The sequence below is a fragment of the Polypterus senegalus genome, chromosome 2 (genome assembly GCF_016835505.1).
Source record: "Polypterus senegalus isolate Bchr_013 chromosome 2, ASM1683550v1, whole genome shotgun sequence".
Taxonomy (NCBI): Eukaryota; Metazoa; Chordata; class Cladistia; order Polypteriformes; family Polypteridae; genus Polypterus; species Polypterus senegalus.
The window spans coordinates 15,959,564-15,978,298 of NC_053155.1; positions in this window are offsets into that span (position 1 = coordinate 15,959,564).

The window sequence follows — 18,735 nt, forward strand, 5'->3', positions numbered from 1 at the left end:
TCTTTCAACCATCACATCCTCCAAAAGTTATATATCCGTGCTCAGTAAAAATGTGGACATATTTTCAATTGATATACTGTATCAGAAGACATCCACATATGGAAGGGATTTATGTTTAGTATCTTTTAATGTGAGAGCCTTTCTCATTCAACAAAAAGAGTTAAACAACTTACTTAAATTTATTCCAAAAAGTCTGTCCGGTATAGACAACACAGACATGGTTCTCTGTTCTGTTATCAGTGCAGATCCCATTATTTAAAAAAATATCTTTTTATTTAAGATTTTGTAATTATATTTGTTTCATTATAATTATGTGTGTTGTGATTGAACAATAGATACACCCAAGTTTGAAAAGACACCAATCGGGTGGTGCTGTTTAATTCTTGTTAACAGAAAATTAAAAATAAGAAATGCACAGTATTGTTGAAAAACTGAAACATAGGCTGTAGCCTTTTCTTAATTCAGTATGGCGGCTTATCTTTTTATGGATCCCTGTCTGGCTTGGTCTGGCTTGACTCAAAGTGAGATTCTGGGGGTGCTTGGTTTTATAGTACTTGCCCTCTAGGCAAATTCTGGGGTCTGACAATTGAGAAGTCTTAAATCCAATTGCAGTTGGTTGACATTTTATGATGTTGGTGAACAAACCTTTTGGAATAAAAGTGGTATGACGTACAAGATATGGCATCTTCTGTGGAAAAATTGTAATAATATGTAGACTGCAGAGGTTCCAAACTATGTTTAATCTTCCCAAGCACCAGTCTCTCAGAACATTTGCATCATAATGAGAGTGAGTGCCACTCACCAAAAGTGTTTGTTGTCTTTAGCTTTGGTAAAACTGATGGCTTTCTGAAGTAGGGAGGCAGTAACTCTGTGAGGCATTAAAAATGTTGATGAAAACGCCATCTACTAAAAATGTACCCAGATATACTTCATCTGGGCCAACAGCTTGGTGGAGTTTGGCTCTTTTAAAAATACTCGTAATGTGATTTACTAAAGCAGCTGTCTTGTGGGAGCTCACACAGGAAGGACTTTGTTGTCCAAGTAAAAGCAGAAACAGAACGTTCACTCGGGTGTGTTGTAATTGCAATGTGTAAACAGAACAACAGAAACATCCCTTGGGACATACTGTTTTTCCATTAAGTTATTGACTTTTAGCACATTTTAATGTCTTCCTTAGCTCATGTCTGCTTTTTCCTTAGATATAAATACTTCCAATTTAAACTGCATTAGTGTAAGTATAAAATACACTAGGGATGTTAAGTTCATGCATCTTACATTTTACAAGTATTGAGAAGCCTTTTTGTAAATAAGAAATCTAAAAGCTCAAACATTTTCATTTTTCGTGTAAGCAAAAGCTAAAATCATACTTTGGGATATCCTCTGGCCATAGACTCTGGGATAGCTAAAGTAATCCATTTTACAATCAGACATACATTTTGTGAGGTTCAGGAGTTGCTGTGCGGTGTGCTCTTAGCTTCTCACTTGGTATCTTCTGTTTCTTCTATGGTTCATACAGAAAACTGTTTCCTGCAGAGCTACATAGCAGATATCCTAATGTTTCTTTTTATCACTCTTTAGATTTATGAAGATGAGCAATGCTACCATCAGCGTCTCATGATCATAATCCTGAACCCTCAACTCTATGGTCCAATGTACATCTGCATCGGCACCTTGGCAGTGACAGACCTAGCAAACAGCTCAATTTTTTTCCATAAGATGCTCTCAGTCCTCCTGCTCGGCTCTCCAGTGGTGCCTTATACAGCCTATGTATTGCAGACGTTTCTTTTTTTGCATGTTGAGGAAATGGAATCCTTTCTTCTAGCTTTTATGGCCTTTGTTCGCTACAATGCAGTTGTTTACCCTTTGCGATACCATTTAGCCATTACTAATAAAACAACTGCGATTGGTGTCTTAGTACTAAATATTTTTGCAGCAATTTTCATCTTGCAAACCCTTATTTTTGTTCCTGAGCTTTCATTTTGTCATACTAACATCTTGCCCTTCTGTTTCTGTGAGTATGCTACCATGGTTCATGTGTCTTGTTCTGAAGATCTTAAATACTTGATAACCATGTCTTCTGGTCTAGTTGTCTTTGGTGTCTTCCCGGTGGTTTTTATTCACCTAACCTACAGTCGGATTGCTATCGAAGCTCTGAGGATTTCTTCAGTAGTAGGGAAAAGTAAAGTTTTCAGCACTTGTGTGACCCACCTGCTCTTAGTCGGACTCTTTTATATTCCACTTTTGTTATTTTATATATTGCCAAGTGCAGGAGTGACGATAACAAGAGAAACTTACAACGTTATGGAAATGCAGTGCCGTCTATGATGAACCCTATTATCTACAGTTTTAGGAATAAAGAAATAAATAAAAGAATTCATAAACGCTTTATTAGGAAAGGTCAACTTTATAAAAGAGGAAAATATATATACTATATAAATAAATTGTACTATACTTATTAATGCATTTATGAAATTAAAGCTTATTATAAATTGATGTCTGGACTGTTGAATGTCGAAGATTGTCAATTAGCAGTTTTTTTTCTTTTTAATGTTATGTCCAGGTAATGTGTTACATTCAAATGTTATATTATATTTAAAAACTGTTAATTGTCTAGATATGCTCAGTCTTTTCTAGCATGCTGACCAGATCCGCACACATGTGCACCACTTAACTAAGGGGCAAAATTAGGAAAAATAAATCTCTAGTCTTTATCACAAAATGCTACTTCTAGGTTTCCAGCATTATTAAAGTCATTGATAAAGTGACTTTAATTAAGTAGTGGCTTACATACACAACAATGGCAGTAGAAATTAAGACAAAGTGCGTTCAAGAAGGATTTCAGGAGACACTCCTTCACACAAAGGGTTGTGGGAATATGGAAGAAACGACAAAGTCATGTAGCTGAAATAGAAATTTTAAAAATGCTTTAAAAGTATCCTGATAAAATGGAACATTTTAGCAATTATCTAATTAAACCACCTCGATGCACTCAATAGTAGTGACGAGCAAAACAGACAAATTTCAATTTGCATCAAGTCTCGTGAAACTGACACCAAAGTTAATTTCTCAGGTGGTTTTGCTGGGGGAAACATGAAACTCACAGAGGAGTCTTATGGGGTTTCAAAGGGTTCCTAGGTGGAAAATGCAGAATATGCTTTTGTAAACCTCGTTCTCATTTTTAGGATTATCTGCATTATTTTCTGCAGCTGTGTTAAGCTTGTAATTCATACCACACCTGGTGAAATCAATTCTCTTTACTCAAAGACACGGCCTAGAAACCGCCTTGTCCTAGATGAGGATATGCACACTTCTGCTCTCTCACTATAGGTCTTTATTTAGGAACTAAATGACAAGCAGACACACTCAGAACTAATGCATGAAAATGCTTCAAGATAGGAACTAAATGTCTGTGAATATTAAACTGGACGTGAAATACCATTTCACACAAATAGTTTCATTTATCACTAGTAGACAGGCTGTTTATTTGATGTGCTCTTTGACTATGTCAGTATGTTTTCTTCTGTGCATTTATCCTACAGATGATGAAATTAAATGTACTGCTGTTTTTTCCTAATTTTTCACAGGAGCTGTTTTCTCACTACATTTTTTGTTGAGTTAATGGACAATTAAACACATTGCACCTGTTTAGTTCTAGTGATGATGTTTTAAATATGTTGAGAAAATAATGTAGTGTCATTAAATATAAGAATGAACATTTGTCGGAGGACTTGAATGTGTTACTGTTAGTTTGACATCTGTAACAAATGTACATTTGTCTGAGCCAATTCTGCACCCATCACAGCCTGAACTCCCACTGCTTTTAGTTTGATGTCCATCTTCCCATGTGGCACCTTATTAAATGGTTTCTGAAAGTCAAGAATAGTATCATCTGCTTCATTTTGATCATTTTGTTGCTTTCTCATAGAATTCCAGCATGTTAGTAAAACATGATCTCCCTCTTTTGCCATTTCCTTCATAATTCCTTCCATTATTTTACCCATTATGTATTTTAAACTTATTAGCTTATAGTTTCTTTGATCTGGCCCATAACCCATTTTATATAATGAGTTAATATTTTCCATTTTTCCAAATAACTTATGTATTTCTCACATTACAGACTATACCAAGAATATTATATTTTCTGAGATTTTTCAGATAAGGAATACAAAGGCTTTAAAGTAAGTTAGATTTATTCACTAATCATGGAACCAAAGAGTAACAACATGTTGCACCTTAATTAGCACATGCGTGCAACTTACTTACAGACACAATCACAAAGGGAAATGTGACTTGGGAATTCTGAAATTTTTGAGGATGCATAAAAATTTAGAGCTGTTGTACCAAGCAAGGTCATTACAAAGAAAGATAAATGATTATAATGTCAGATGCGAGTACATAAAATGGTGTGGCTGACTCTCAGCACAGCTACTCTCTATTTTCACTTTTAGTAAGTCTCTTTGAATAGTCTGCTAACAAAGTCAGGCAAAGCAACTGCTAGATGTTATTTGCAACAGACTTGGAGATATGTATATTTTAGAAAAAAATAACAAAGGTCAGGTCAAGTCAGTTTTTTTAGCCATGCACTGGTACAGCGTGTTGCTGCACCCATCACATGACAGAACAACTCGGCATCCTGGTTGGAAATCCCCCTAAGCAGACACATGGTCCAGTCCCACCCTCCGGAAATGGCCGCAGCCAGGTGTTACGTGGATGCCCCCTTGGCCTGGTCCAGCCACTCAGGTACTCAACAATGAGGATACTGTGAGCCAGATCACCATCGGGGAATCGCACCACACCAACCGTTCATTCGACACAAAGTCAAACCAGCGGTACCCAAGGATTCTCCAAAGAAACACAATACTGAAGAAGTCCAGTCTTCGTCTCAGGTCACTGGATAGCGTCCGCATCTCGCAACCATATTATACCAAAACATGAAGCACCAGGACTCTAAAGACTTGGACCTTCATCGTTTGGCAAAGATGCACATTTTAGTTTATTATATATATTTTTTTTAACAATGAGTCATATTCAGAAATGATTTAGATTATAGAATATAATTACATTTGCTGGCAGATCACATTAAATACATGTTTTTTCAATAGCATGTTACAAAATTAAAAATGTTTGTTAAATAAACTTGTGGTGGCTTAATAGTTTTCATGTGAAAATAGTTTTTAAGTGAAAATGTCATTGATCAATGTGTGTTAATGGCGGAGAGTCTGTGACTAACTGTTGTGAGATTTTCTTAAACATAACATTTTTGAAAGTAAGAAGTGTTGGGGTGGAGTCTTGGGGGAACACAATTTGTAAGGGCTCAGGGGGCACCTCCCTAGAAAGAGAGCTGAGTGACAGGGATCAGGGTTAACTAACGGTCAATGGAGAAAAGGGGGTTGTCGAAAGTGGTAGTTGTTGTTGAAGTGAGTGGAAGACAGCATCAGGTTGAGAAGGGAGCGAACAGTTAAAGAGCAGGCAAGGGGTAGGCAGAACGAAGGTAAATTATTTTTGATATTTTGGAAGTGTCCCCTTGACCCAGACAACGGGCAGCGGTAGGGCACCGTTTATATTGCGGCATATCCAATAAAGAGCCAGTCTGCATTTAGAAAACTCCCATGGACAAGTTCCTCCTGAGTGTGTTTTAACCAATGGGATGTCATAGTATACACAATAGAGTATTATCCAATAATTCCTATTGAAAAATAACTATTAATACAAAATGAACAATCCTAGCATAGAATCACTAACAATATTACCATGTGAAAGGAGAAAACCAACTGAAATAAGTTCCCCATCAAGCTATTAATATTAGTTAAAACATAATTCATAGAGAATTCACTCGAGCTCCATATGCGCAAAGCATACAATTATACAACTCAAAATTATATATCGAGCACATCTGTCTCGACTAAAACTCTCCAAAATGTTTCCAGGGCATGATCCAACCTGCGAACGTTGCAACCAAGCCCCAGCCTCACTGGGTCACATGTTCTGGGCCTGCACCAAATTAACATTATTCTGGACAAAAATTTTTAATTACCTCTCAGACAGCCTTGGACTCACAATCCCTCCTAACCCATTAACAGCTGTGTTTGGGGTTCTTCCAGAGGGGCTTAAAGTGGAGAAAGACAAACAAATTGTGATTGCATTCACTACACTGTTGGCACGCAGACTTATTCTGATAAACTGGAAGAACCCAAACTCTCCTCTTTTAAGTCAGTGGGAAACGATGTGTTATATTATTTAAAATTGGAAAAAATCAAATATTCAGTTAGAGGATCTGTACAGACTTTTTTCAAAATATGGCAGGATCTAATCAGTAATATTTTAAAATAAGTTTATAAAGCACAGAGAATTTATTAATTTAGATATTTTTACAAGCCTTAAATTTTACACCGTTTGGCTTGCTCTCTCTCTCAGGGGTGGGGATCGATCTGTTCTTAACATAATTCTTTTTTTTGTAAAAACTTGATTGCTATGTATTGATTGTAATAAAATTAATAAATAAAAGAAAAAAAAAACATAATTCATTAAAATTGTATGAATAGGTAAGAAATATGAAAGGAACTGATTTATTATATAAGGGGAATAGAAAAGGTGAAAGTAATCTTAATGAGGGTGAAGAAAAAGCTGCAAATATGTAGCCAGAATCAGCCTTATGTGATTGTAAAGACTTTAAAGGTAAGGTAAGGTAAGTGTTGTGTTCTACTTCCCGAATGCTTCCTGAGATGAGGCGGTGGGGTCCTTTTAAGCCAGACCCTGGAGGTTCTTCTGGTGTTTGGAGAAAGTCTGGAAGAGGTAATACCAGGTTAGGTGGAATTGTCAGCCCTGCTGAACCCCCTTGCGGAATCCAGGACACCTAGCAGGGCTATCACACAGGATTATGATTTCTAGCCTGCCCAGTGGTCTGAAAAATTACAGCAGTGACACATATATATATTCTGAAGTCTTTAACTCCCGATAACCATCCATTATTACAGACTCCCTTCCTGGCAAGGGGCTATGTTTCCTCCAGGTCAGGACTTCAGTCCATCCCAAATGGCATTTACACAGGATAATGAGAAATCTGTCCCTTCATGACACTGTTAGAATATTTTGTCCAAATTTTCAATACCATTACTAAAACAAAAGGTAAGAATTTAAATTTTTATGAAAGTAACAAAATTTGTAAGTAAAAAGCAATTACTACAAAAAACTTCAACTGAATGGTGGAGACACAAACCGAAATATTTTATGACATACATTAGACAATACAGCTTGTTTGGTTATCAAATGGCTATATTCTCCTATATCCAAGATACATTTTAAAATTTATCAGAGTTTCCACTGCAGCCACATGACTTTGTCGTTTCTTCCATATTTCCATAACTCTTTCTGGATTGCTAATTAAATGCACTTTTCCTAGATTTCATAGGTTAAATGCATATTAATCACTATATAAATTAAGACATTCTGCTAAATTCACTTTCAGAATTAGGTTTCCATATTTCCTTGACATTGAAGACATGTCCTTTAGCCAATTGGTGTACTTGTGCGTAGGTCTGGTCACCACATTAGAAAAAAGATGGAGTAGCTCAAGAAGGCCAACAAAAAACAAGAGTCCATTCCCCTGATGTGGCATCATTCAGACTTCGCAGTGTATGAGCACAACTTCCCTTCAAATATAATTGTATTTGAAAATTTAATTGGATTGACAAATTACCTGGACTGAGTATCGAGAAAGTACAGCTTAAGAGTCTAAGTATCAATTTGTATATGATACACTTCTATAAGTTTATCATTAAGTTAACCCTAACCCAAGTCTCCCCACAACATACAGTATATTTTTTATTTACTTCTTATATGAGTTAATCTTCTCCTAATTAAAACTGTTTGAATGCTTTTATTTATCTCTTTATTCCTAAAACTGTAAATAACAGGGTTCATCATAGATGGCACTGCATTTCCAAGAATAAACATAACGTTGTAAGTTTCTCTTGTTATCGTCACTCCTGTTCCTGGCAAGACATAAAACAATGAAAGTGGAATATAAAAGAGCCCAACCACGAGCAGGTGGGTCACACAAGTGCTGAAAAGTTTACTTTTCCCTCCAGCTGAAGAAATCCTTAGAGCTTCAATAGCAATCCGACTGTAGGATAAAAGAATACAAATAACTGGGAAGACACCGTAGACAACAAGAGCAACAGACAACGGTATTAAGTATTTAGGATCTTCAGAACAAGATACATGGACCATGGTGGTATAATCACAGAAACAGAAAGGAAGGATATTAGTACGACAGAATGAAAGCTCAAAAACAAAAATGAGGTAATGGAAATTAAAAATTATTGCAAGAATATTTAACAGTGAGACACCAATCACAATTATTTTATTAGTAATGACTGAAGGGTACTGCAAAGGGTAAACAACAGCAATGTAGCGATCAAAGGCCATGAAAGCTAAGAGAAAGGTTTCCATTTCCTCAACATGTAAGAAAAGAAACATCTGCAACACACAGGCTGCATAAGGCACCACTTTAGAGCCAAGCAGAAGGACTGAGAGCATCTTTGGAATAAGAATTGAGCTGTTTGCTAGGTCTATCACTGCCAAGGTGACAATGCAGATGTACATTGGAAAATGGAGTTGAGGGTTCAGGATTATGATCACAATCACCAGTAGATTTCCAAACAAGGATAAGCAGTATATGATTGCAAGAATACAAATGGTAATGGTCTTCTGGTTTGAATCAATGGCACACTGAAGTATAAATTCTGAGATACTGATAGTAGCGTTGTTCATCTTCATAAATCTAAAGAGTGAGAAAAGAAACATTAGTATATCTGTCATGTAACCCTGTAGGAAACAGCTTTCTGTATGAATGTTTGAAAAAACAGTAGATACTAAGTGAGAAACTAACAGCACACCGGACAAAAACTCTTAAACCTCATAAAATGTACGTCTGATTGTAAAAAGGATTACTTTAGCCATCCCAAAGGACCAGATGATTTCCCAGTATAGCTTTAGCTTATGTGAAAAATTAAAAACTATGAGCTTCTAGATTTCTTCTTTAGAATAAGGTTTATCAACATTTGTAAAATATAACATACGCAAATCTAAAACCTCTAATTTGCTGAATGTTTTCACTAATGTATTTTAAATTGTAAGTATTTATATCTACAGAAAACACAGGCATGAACTAAGGAAAACATTAAAATATGCTAAAAGTCAGTAACTTAACACCAGAATCCCTGAAGCCTATGAAAAAAGTCATAATGCTGGTCCACCTTTAATTTCTTCACACCTCTTCATCACCATCTTTGTTTTGCAAATGTGTCAATCAGCACAAGCAGCCTGCTATCTTATCCCCCCACCAATGCAGCTGAAGTCCTACTAGCTCAAGTCTTTTTATCATGGTGTGAGGTGCCTGGAGTTGTATAGGGTAAATAATATAACGTTATTTGGGATACATGTGTTTCACATGTTTGTTCTGTGTCTACAATGAACTGGGTAAATGTTGGATGGCAGGAAATGGGAGGCAAGAAATGTTGAACACATACCTAAAACAGAAACTTTTTCCATGTTATAGTAATAATGACGTGAAGTGTATAATGTGTGAAGACTTTAGTCCAAATATCAAATAAACACTTTCAAAAAAGGAATAACAAAACAAATGCACTTTCGTTCAAGAATATAACCAAAGAAAAAGAAATCATTCAGTTTACATGTTGGTGTTGAACAGTAAAAACCCAAGGCCAAATATCAATTGACCAAGACTCGATGTGTCTGCTTGGCTGGTGCAGGTTCAAGTCTGAGCTCTCTATATTTTGAGGAATGAGCTTCAATTATTATTACTATAATATAATAAAAACATACATTTGATTTGAGTCTGTAAAACCCAGTATAAATGTTGACTACTTGTAGAAGTTAGTGTTATTTTTTTTTTATTATTATTCAGTTTTATTCTCTCAGTGACTTTAAGTGATATACTTTCCTCTCCCTATCTGAGCTGATGATGTTTATCTCTATTCTTTAAACAAGAGCAATGATGAACACAGTTGGTGTTGTGGTTGATGCCTGCTCAGAACTATATTTATTGTACCAGCAATCAAAGATATGCTGTCCCGTGATAGTTATCAGATTATCATGTGGCATTAGCGGAGGTATTTACAAATATCTTTATTCGATCTCTATCACAATACACTGTCCCCACCTGCCTGAAAACATCTACCATAGTACCAGTTCCAAAGCAGACTGCAGTAATCTGCCTCAATGATTACAGGCCAGTAGCATTAACACCAGTGATCATGAAGTGTCTGGAAAGGCTGGTCTTAAAGTACATCAAGGCGCGCTTCCACCCACTCTAGACCCTCACTAATACACATACAGATCCAATAGGTTAACAGACTACGCTATTTCCGCTGTCCTCCTCAATGTACTGCTCCACCTGGAACAGCGAGGAACATAAGAACAGCTGCTGTATGTGGATTATAGTTCTGCTTTTAATATCATCATACCCAGCAGACTGTTTCCCAGATGTCTGACCTAGACCTCCAGCATAACATCTGCCTGTGGATACAGTTATTTCTTACAAACTGCCCACAGTCTTTCAGGAAGGGTCCGTAACACTCTCCCACCTTGTCTCTCAGCATAGTAGCACCGCAAGGCTGTGTGTTAAGCAATTTCCTTTACTCTCTGTATACATTTGACTGCATACCTACTAATAACACAAATTACATTGTTAAATTTGCAGACGATACAACAATAGTAGGGCTGATCACTGATGGAGACTGTGACAGATGGAGCCATTACCCAGCCGGGATGCCTCCTAGGCAGAAGGACATTTGGAGAGGACTTTCTGGATATGTTCTCTTCCGAGAATTGTTATTTGGTAGCCCCCCTGGGTTGCAACACCATCTCGGATTTCTGCAGGAATGTGTGGGAATTACTATTTGCCAGCACAGCCCTGTTGAGATCCGTGGGTGCCGCAAGGGGGAGCTGTGGGAAATCTGGAAACAAAACCCTACTTTGTGCCTCAACCACACCTCAGAGCAATTCCACACCTCCTTAATGAACCACCTAGTTCTTCCGGATGTGGCTTAAAAAGGAGCCAAAGTCAGAGGATAATGTTGACAAGGCTTGCCTGTAAAGGAGGAAGGTTCTGGAGGAAAGGGATTGGAATTTCATTATACTTTTGAATCTTGGTATCAGTCCTTGGAGTTTGCTCTAAAGAAGGCTGTCTTTCAATAAATAAGGGCACTTATTGGACTTGCTTATTTGTGTCGGATTGGGGCAGCAGGTGTGTCCCAGGTCATCACAAGACATATCTGCAAACAGAGAGGAGGTGTGAAGACTGACAGACCGATGCACAGAGAATAACTTGATACTTAACACCAAAAAACTAAAAAACTGATCACTAATTTCAGGAAGCAGGATGACTGTCAGTCACTGTACATAAGCAGTGACAGAGAGGAGAAATTCTCTAGTTTTAGGTTCTTGGGTACCTTCATCTCAGAAGATCTCACATGAACAATGAACAAAAAGTCACTGCTAAAAGAGTGTAAAATGTGGTGCTCTCACATTAACAGATACAGGACACAAACCCTAATTCTAATCCTAACCCTTCCATATATTATGTATAGGTTAGGTTCTCTTCTAATATATCTCCTGAAAATATGCTCACATTCTTATTGAGTACAGATATGTAACTTTGGAGGTGATGAACATGGTTGAATGTGTGCAAAGAGTCAGTGATCAGATCACGAAATGCAGTTTGGTTTCATTAGCCTACGAACAAAACAACAGATGAGATCTTTAGAAGATCAGAACACTTGTGAGGAGAAAAGTCCAATCAGCCAAAGACGGGGTCCATCCAAATCACTGAGAATGTCCAAAATAACATTGAGCTGAGATTTGAATATGCCTACAATCCTACTCTGCATAATAATTTTGCAATTTAAATCACGTCTATGGTTCTTTACATGAAGAAAAAATTCTATTTTTACAAAACAAGTTAAGAAATGTTAACAAATCCTGTTGAGGTACAATTTGTTACATTATTTTTGTTTTTCTACTTAGAGCCCAGATAGGTGAAGTGACTTGCTTATGGTCACATCGTGTCAGAAGTGGGATTTGAAACCACAACCTCAGGGTTTTCTCGATCCACAGTACTAATTCTTTTAATAATTTTAAACACTTTAATCAGGTCATTTTTTAAATCTCCTTATGCTTAATCTAAAAATGTTCAATTCCTTTATACTCTCCTCATAGCTTATACCTGTTAGTTATGGAATTCAGTCAAGTTGGTCTGCTATGGACTTTCTCTACTGCTGCTATGTCTTTTTTGTAATATAGACATCAAAATTGGACATGGTACTCCAGGTAAGACCTTACTTACATGCAACCTTTGCAACATTTACAGAGTGACTGGGTGCTATTTTCAAGAAGAAAAAATGGCAATGAAACAGAAATGCATTCATTACTTTCTGTGTACGAGTACTCTAATATAACAGCTATGATCTACTGCATTAGTTCCGTTAATAAATTCAAACACTTTAACCATGTCTCCACTTAATCTCTGCCTGATGAAACAAATTCATCAACAACACAGGGACACAGCTGGAAATTTGTAAATTTCACACAAACTTAAGGAACTTTTTCTTTACACAAAGAATTATAGACACATGAAATAAGCTATTAAGTAGTGTGGAAGACAGTAGGACTTTAGGGACATTCGACTTGATGTTATTTTGGAAGAATTAAGTTGGCCTGAGTGGACTGTTCTTGTCTATGTTGTTCTAATGTTTGTTCTAAAAATGTTTATTCTCTTTTTGTTTAAACTTTAAAAGGTTCAGCTCCAGTCTGTATTCATAGCTTATACCTTTTAGTTCCCATATCAGCCTACTTGGTCCTCTGGAGTTACTCTAGCACTGCTACGTGTTTTTAAAGATAGTTTTAAATACACATAAGAGTTCAGAGTGTGTGATTCAGAGTATCTGTAGTTCACCTTCCCCATGGACAGACTGAAAAAACAAGTACTACTTAAGTACTATTTATGTAAGATAAGTAACTCATTAGCCTACTTCGGTGTTTTATAATTCGACAAGTATTATTTATAATTGAGCATTGTTAATGCATTCTAAAAACTTACACAACCCATAAAATGGCATTTAAAACGGCAGAGACAGAGGGAGAGTTTGAAGCTTTCCTCTGTTTCTTCTTTTTTCTTTGCATTTTCTGTTCCTGATAGAAATATTTTTTGGTGACATTGTTGATATTTAAGGGACATTGTAATGAAATTTTCAATTTGCCACAGGCATTGGTTGAAGAACTTTCAGTATCTCATTTTTATGCTGTCATCTTTTAAAGTATAGAGAACAATAGATGAGAAAGATGTCAAACTGGAGCTAAAAAGCAGTGCTAAATCAAAGAAGGTAAGTGGTGGCATCTGGCTTGACTCAGTAGAACAAGTTAAAATAAAAAATCAATGCAAAATAATAGTACTTGGGTTGAATGAAAAGAACTGCCTTCAGTTTCATATGTCATTAACAGACGGCAGCACTGATATGTAGACGGTTTTTGTAGGTTCTCCTCTATCAGCTCAGTTAGCAGCAGTTCATTACAGTGAATGTTTGTTTTCCTATTCACTAAGAAATAGAGACATGTGCTGGTCTGTTGTTAGTACATTTTAAGCAATGTGCCGTGAATGATATACTGCTCTGATGGCAGAAGGTGTTGCTCCACTAAAGTATGCAGACAGTTTATGGTGATAACTGTTTTCTGGCATAAAAAGATCTTTTTGAACATCAGTACACATCCAGTAAAGAAGATGAGAATGCTGTCAGTCAATAAAAAAAGTGCGGACTTTAACCATGATCGCTGCACAAAACTTTTTTAGCATCGTCAAATATGTACTGTATATAGTTTTCTAGTGACTATAAATAAAAAATGATTATACACAATTAAAAAGCATTTTCTAAAAATTATTTGATGTGTGTGTAATTTGATATGTGTTTAATTGATTAAAATATTTCTATCCAGTCATGTGAAAAAACACTAAAGCATAGAAATGGATACATTACTTTTCATTCCATCCCTGTTTAAAGTGCTAAATAAATACATTACAATACCCTTCAGATGTTTTCTACACTTCCTGCTATGTTCTCCACTTTTCTGAAGCTGTGCGTCTTGTTCATCTTGTAAGTTTTGAACTGTCTCAATGAAATCCGTCTTATTACAATTCTATATTCTTTGAGCCTTCTTCACTTTTCAGCTGCTTGATAAACCTGATAATTTAACAGAAATATTAGAAATCTGATTTTTTCCTGCTGCAAGTAGAAAGTATTTCCTGAAATAACATAAAGAGGAAAAGGCCAAGACATCATAGATTGTCCTGTCTTTGTTTCTTATGGCTTAGTTCTTTTATTGGGAAGTGAACTCACAGGAGATCTGAGTCAGTGTTATGCTTAAAATGGTTTTCTCTGGTGGCTTCTTCTTGTTAATGACAAAGTCAGTCAGTCATTATCTAACTCTCTATATCCTAGCACAAGGTCACGGTGTTCTGCTGGCGCCAAGCCCAGCCAACACAGGGTGCAAGGCAGGAACAAATCTCCAGGCAGGGTGTCAGCCCACCGTAGAGCACACACACACGCACCAGGCACACACTAGGGACAATTTAGAATTGTCAATGCACCTAACCTGCATGTCTTTGGATTGCGGAAGGAAACTGGAGCACCCGGAGGAAACTCAAGCAGACACGGGGAGAACATGCAAACTCCACGTAGGGAGGACCTGGGAAGCAAACCCAGGTCTCCTTACCGCAAGGCAACAGTGCTACCACTGCACCACTGTGCCACCCTAATGACAAAGTGGTTTCTAAAAATACATTTAATTACAATTACAATACAGTTTTTTGATACACCTCACCTGCCATTATTAGGCGGCCATCTACTATTCCAGTTATGTAGAGCAGCAGTATGTCACATGTCCTTTTTTTTGTGTCACTTAATTCAATGTCAAATGAGAGTGCAGATGTCATCATGCACACACTGAAATATGGCAAAGAATATATTCGATGACCCAGGCCATCATGAATTCTCACTTCATAATATTGGTCAATTTTCCATTTAAATGGCATATTTATGAATAATGTGTAAGCATTTAAGCAAATGCAGAGACAAAGTTTTAGGGTCTATGCTGGCACAACGTTTAATAAGGACAAAGCAATTATAGGTAAAAACAACAAAAAAAAAGCACCATTTGGTATTAGATAGGACGTCTTCAGTCTGAAATTTGAGCTCAATCCTGGAGTTCTGTCTGAATCAGTTGTAGGTTTATGAATTACTGCTTACCTCCAGTATGATTGTTTCTTAACACTAGAATCCCTGAAGCCTACGAAAAAACTTGTAATCCTGGCCCACCTTAAATTCCTTCGTACCTCTCCATTAGCAACTATACAGCATAAACCCTTTGTATTCTCTTAGATATTAGGTAAGATTCATTGAAATTATGTATGTAAACACACTGTTTATATACAGTAAAACCTAAATATTATTTTAAAGATATCGAGCGTCTCCAATATCACATATGTTACCGACATTACAATAGACAGGCCACCAGCGATAAATACGTACAATGCAAAAAAAATTGTATGCAGTAAATGTGTGTACAGTGACACTAAACCTACGTACATGTACTAAGTACTGTAAGTAGAAAGTTAATTATGGTTACTCACCAACAATGACACGATGACTTGTCTGATAATGATGAGTTGAATTTTACTGCACAACAAAGGAGAGCGTTACAGCTCTTCTAAAGGAGCCTCTTCAGGCAACTGTGTAGCACCGCCGTTGTTATTATTCCAGCAGTCTTCAATCCAAATCCCTTAAGCAGATTCCATCCAGACTACTGCCTTATTATGTCTACTTACAACTCATTTTGCGCCCTGGTTAAAAGGACACTGCGGCCGTAGATCTTATATTCTTTTCCTCCTTTTTAAATAAAAAGAATCATGGACTCATTGATGCCATAATGGCGTCCTACAGTGGTGTAACTTTTCCCTTCCTTCAACATATCCAAAACTTTTACCTTTTCAGCAATTGTTAGCATCTTCCGTTGGCGCTTGGGCACGGCCCCTGAAGCAGTAGCAGGAGCAGATCGTTTTGGAGCCATAACGAAGGGCTTGACTACGCATAAAGATAAACAAAAAAGAGCACAAAAGTTAACTCTTTACACAGCGAAACACGTTGATGCTGAATGAGCGAGACGAGACTTCCTGGTTAACGCCGCAGAATTGAATTCAGCGCTCTGTCGCTGAGCCAGTCAGCACACAGGAACTTAACTGCATGCTCTGATTGGTTAGCTTCTCAGCCATCCGCCAATAGCGTCCCTTGTATGAAATCAACTGAGCAAACCAACTGAGAAAGCATGTCCCAGACGTAAAAAGACCCATTGTCCACAGAACCCATGAAGCAGCGAAAAATCCCCGTTATGTATTTAGATATGCTTACATATAAAATCCGCGATAGAGTGAAGCCGCGAAAGTTGAAGTGCGATATAGCGAGGGATTACTGAAATGTTGTTTCTTTACAATAATAATCTGCAGGTAATATTGTTCAATCAGTACTATTAATGCTTGCATAATTTCCTTCCTCTATTATGCTATGCTACTGTTATGCTACACTACACTCTAAATCTTGGAGTCTGCAGCCATAGATGCATATTTCCAAAAGTCCGCTACAAATATCTGCCATCATAACCCGGGGTGGCTGGCGCACCAGCCCTTTCACTATATAACTGGACTATGCACATAATATACCTCCATGTAGTTACACTGTTATTCTATTTGCACTAGTTGTGCTGCTGTTTTTTTTCCTGCAGATGAGTTTTGTTTTGTTCATTGGTTTCCAGAAAGAAATGGAAAGTATTTTTAAGTTGCACTTTAATTTTGATTAACTCATCAGGTCAAAACATAAACGTAAGTTAAGTGAGACCAAAAAAAGCAGTAGGTAATGAAGAATCAAATCAAAAGAAAAACGATGAACTGAGCAGTCAAGAGGTCTCCAGTAGCACAATGGGTTTTGGTGTTAAACAACAACAAGGATTCACCACGACACTGACGCAAGGGTGAGAGAATAGATGCTGTGCAGGACAGCTGGCAGCTCAACCTGGACGGGATGCCCAAAGAGTAGAAGGATGTGAGAAGTCACCTACTTTGGGACACTGCCTTCTCTAAGACACTAGATGGTGATTCCCCTGCAGCATAGCAGCAGATCTGGAGTTTGGCTTCAAGGCCCTGCTGGGTACAGTGGGTGCCACCAGGAGATTCTGCAGGAGGACCTGGGGACTTCTACTTTCTACATAGCCCGGAAGTACTATTGAGTCACGTGGACGGAATAGCAGAAGCACTTCCGGGTCGTACAATACATAAAGGACTGCTGAAAACCCAGCGAGCGAATATGAGTCAGGAGTAGGTGGACAAAACTTGCTGGGAGGTTTAAAGGATATATATATATTGTGAACCCGGCCCGGACACAGACAGGCGGACATGTTGTTAAAATACCACCACACGTTTATTTACACTATATACAATAATTGGTCACAAAGACCCCAGTCCATTGGTCACTCAGACCCCAGTCACGTGCACAATTACCCCAATCACAGCCCTGGCCACAATGCCTTTCTCTTCGGGCCGCCTCCACAGCTCTCCTGAGCTTTGTCCTTCCGCCTCCCGACTCCAGCCTCGAATGATGGGAGACGGCCCCTTTTATAGAGTCCCCGGATGAGCCCCAGGTGTTCCCGGCATTCCTCCTCTAGCCACGCCCTAGCGTGGCGGAAGTGCCGGCTGTCCTCCCGGCAGCTCTCCGAGCGCCGTCCTGATCCTAACAGGTCCCCAAGGCATTGGGGCGCCTCCTGGCGGTGACCACGGGCCCCTACAGGGTGGAGCTTCCATGCCGTGTACCCGTGGCCCCCAAGCAACCAGGAAGGCGACCCACACGTGATCCAGGGTGGGCACAGACCCACATCCGGTTCCTCATGGCGTCCCGGCCGGGTCATGGCCCCTGGCATCCCTGACAATATATATAATATATATATATAGAGAGAGAGAGAATTGTGTTGGTTATTGTGTTTATTTGCCTGTTTATTATGACTGTGGTGCTTAGGGCACTATTGATAGATGAAGAAAAAATAAAAATACTTCTCAGTGCTTTTACCCGGTGTCCTGAGTATCTGTCTATTGAGTTTAAAGGGGCAACAGTGATCCCTAGCGTTCAGAATACACAGTGTGCACAGAGAAGTACAAGCAGGAAAAGAGAGAAAATCCAGGAGCCAATGACAAGGACCAGGCAAAATGATCTGAAATTGTGTGCTGGTGTAAGTCATGAGAAGTGTTCTTGTGCATTGCTTCTGGAACTGAAAGCTGCTTTGGAGCACATACACTCAAAGGTGCAGTTTTGACATTAGGTCTGTACAATAGATGGTACAAAATGATAAAAACGGCAAACCTGTAAGTGATACTGTGTGTTCTACAGTATCAATCTGTTGTTATACCATTGTGGCTCATCATCGTGTTAGAATCATATAATAAAACTGTTGAAAATTATTCAAAATTGATAGGAAGACTAGGGTTATAATGCCAGAAATGCTGGGGAAGGCAGGGTTCAAAGAGTTAACATAAAGAAATGACTCAAAAAAGAACAAAAAGGACATAAAACAGGGAAGTGACCCCTAGCCACAAGAGGAATCCTGACTGAAATTTAACAATTA